This window comes from Bidens hawaiensis, unplaced genomic scaffold (genome assembly GCF_021521415.1).
Source record: "Bidens hawaiensis isolate Kalapana, Puna unplaced genomic scaffold, B.hawaiensis_p1.1 tig00043026_1, whole genome shotgun sequence".
In the NCBI taxonomy this organism is placed as follows: Eukaryota; Viridiplantae; Streptophyta; class Magnoliopsida; order Asterales; family Asteraceae; genus Bidens; species Bidens hawaiensis.
The window spans coordinates 121,216-124,362 of NW_027497643.1; positions in this window are offsets into that span (position 1 = coordinate 121,216).

Here is a 3,147-nt window from a genome sequence, read left to right on the forward strand (position 1 = left end):
ACTCAAGAGTAGAAACGGAAACACCAACCCTCTTGCCAATTACTTATTTTTAACACAAGAACCATAGAAGAAATCGTCGAGAACGACAAACTTGTTTGTGAACTCAAGAATCCAAAGATAGGGTTGGAGTTTGCAAGGTAATAAGAACAAATTAGGACGATTTTCTAAGGTTATTACAAAAACTTAAAAGGATTACAACTGGAATGAAAGGATGCTAGGAATTGAAATCCTCACTATATCAAAATAGTCATTTCCAATTGTCAACATATAATCAAAAGCTACCAAGTTTCATTTAAATTAAAGTGATAAAAGGGTTTAACTCATAGTGAGCATGAACACAGCATCAAAACTTGAAAGATAAATAAGATTTATGGTCAAAAACAAGATTATCTAAGCAAGAATCTAGGTGAAATGTGTTTGATGACGTTGGACCCCTTTGGTGTTGAACAGTCTTCAAGATTGCTTTAAAGTGGTGAAATGGCATATTCTCAAGAGCAAAATAGTGGATCTTCTCCCTAAAACTATGCACTAACGCTCTGTTCCCAAGTTCAACTTAAGAAAGGAAAGAAAAGGAAAGGAAAGAAAGGGAGACTTATGTTCCCAAGTTTCATTTAAGGAAATGGAGAATAAAAAGTGGGTTCTCGAGTTTCATTTAAAGAAGAAAAGAAAAGAAAATGAAAGGAAGGTTGAGGCTTTTGTAGTGCAAATTCTTTCTTTCCATTTTGGAAGGAATTGGATGGAAGGAAATAAAAGGAGAATGAACGAAAGGAAAGGTAAATGAAAAGAAAGGAAAGGAATGAAAATGTTTTCCTTTCCTTGGTTAAGTGAGCTCGGGAACACAATGTAAATGAAGAAGAAGATCGTTGTATTTAGAGGCTGAGGTGGCTACATTTCGTGGGAAATCATGGTCATAGTTGTGGGAAGTTAGAACCACAGTCATGGTTCATCAAGGCCACGATCGTGGGAAGACAAGGAGACCGATGATTTGTGAGACAAGGAAATCATGGCCATATGATCTTATGAATTTTTCAATAAACAATCACAATGCGACGGTAAAAACATGCAATGAAGATGTGAAATTTCAAGCATATTAAGGAGCGTATGATGATATGTGAACAGAACGGTGCTTAAATCACGGATCCATTGTGACGTATGTAGTTGCAGCGTTAGTGTTCTCCTAGGGTTTAATCATTAATGTATACTCCACACAAGTAATAAACAATACATGTAACAAGTTGCAAGTGTTTTTTTTTCTTAAAGTTCACAAGTATGTTTAAAATTAGTACAGTTTCAAGTGTTTTTTACAAAAAAAAAAGTTCACAAGTATGTTTAAAATTCCAACTAAAGTTATTTATATTTATAAATCTCAAAAACATAATCTAAATTTAAATAAAGCATGCAATTTTAACATTAATAAGTAATGATTAGTTATGTTTTTTTTTGTTTTGTTTTTGTATTTCTATATCACATTTATAAATCTCAAAAACATATATAATACGTGCATTATTAGAACTTTTGCTTCATTAACCTTATGGGACAAACAGATCAAAACAAATATTCTGCACAACGTTAATGGGTTTTGTAAGTGTGTGACTGGGTCCATCCACCTCAAGTTCCAAAGTAGCATATGACATCCCTCCAAACTAAAACAACTCATGTGTAGGTTGAAAAGCTGTTCATATTTATTAGGGTGATGGGAATGGGCAGCGGGTAGTGTTCTCGGGCACCCTGGGTAATCTGGATGCACTACCGCCACGTACCCTCTTCATTTTCCCTGTTGGGTGTCGAATTGACGATTTAGGGTGATAGAACCCGAAAAAAGGAAAGGAGAGAGGAGCACATTTGTGTTTATAGGGGAGTGAGGGAGCACAGGGCTGGGCGGGTAATGTGGCGTTGATAGATTCAGGTTCCGACGGTTCAAAGACAACAGAGAAGGTGGTGGCCGGTGATTGGTGAGTCGACGGGTGTGGGCGGGCTACGTCCCCTACACCATTATCAAAGCAAAAATATTAATTTGCATTTATAAATCTTAGTGAAGATATAATTTTTTGTATGTTAAATAACACAAACGAAGTTCACAAACCAATTACAAGTTCTGTTAGAGCAATCACAATTAGGGATGGGAAAATGCTATCGGGTATCAGCGGCGGATCTACGCGCTTAGTTACGGTGTCACAGGAACCCGTTGAGTTTTGAAATTTATATAGAATACCTACATAAGTTATGATAGTAAACCCATATATATTTTGGGAGTGAATCCATTAACAATCTATAGCTTGGCTCTGATGGTAAACATCCCTCTTTTAAGTTGAGTAAACCCGGGTTTGAATCTCATTACAAGCTTTAGTTTTATTTCTTTTATAGCATGTGTTTTATTCTTTTTTTTTTACCAGTTATCTAAGTCAGGGTTTTTATTTTTTTACCCTACATGGCCACATCACTAACACAAGTCCAGGACAAGAACAACTCCTTCAAACCCTAACAGCAGCCACCATCAAACTTTGTCTCCGACCGTTTTCCACCTCTACTCGCCGCCCTCTGCCGCGGCCCTCTCCTGGGTGTTGTTTGTTTTTTAAGAAGTAAAATGTTTGCAGTCTGCGAACCACATCTGCAGACATCTGTGGAAGAAGAGTTGGACCAAACATCTGCAGTATACAAGAAGAACACTGTTTATTTTTTAACGTCTGCAGACTACTATAATAAACAAAAATTTAAATAAACTGATTCATTATACCTAACTTTTCTACAAACTTTCTTCAACCAAAAATTAATAATAATCGAGCATATGCAACAATAAACAAGCAACAACAACATTCATTATATCAATCATTTCTACAAACTTTCATTATACCTAAACTTTTCTACAAACTTTGTTCAACAAAAATTTAATAATAATTTGAACAATTACAAGAATGGTGAATATTAAACTAATCATTACACCTAGACTAAAAATAAGGTTGGATGTAAGTTAAAAATATTATCAAATCTAAAAATTACAAGTATGAAAATTACACACTAATGAAAAAAGCTTGAAAAAAAAATCAAATCTGGAAGAAATGGACATAACAAGGTGGATGGCGGTGGAAGCGGCGGCGGAAGGCTGGAGATAGTGGCTAGGGCACCGGCGGCGGCTAGGTGGCGGTAGTG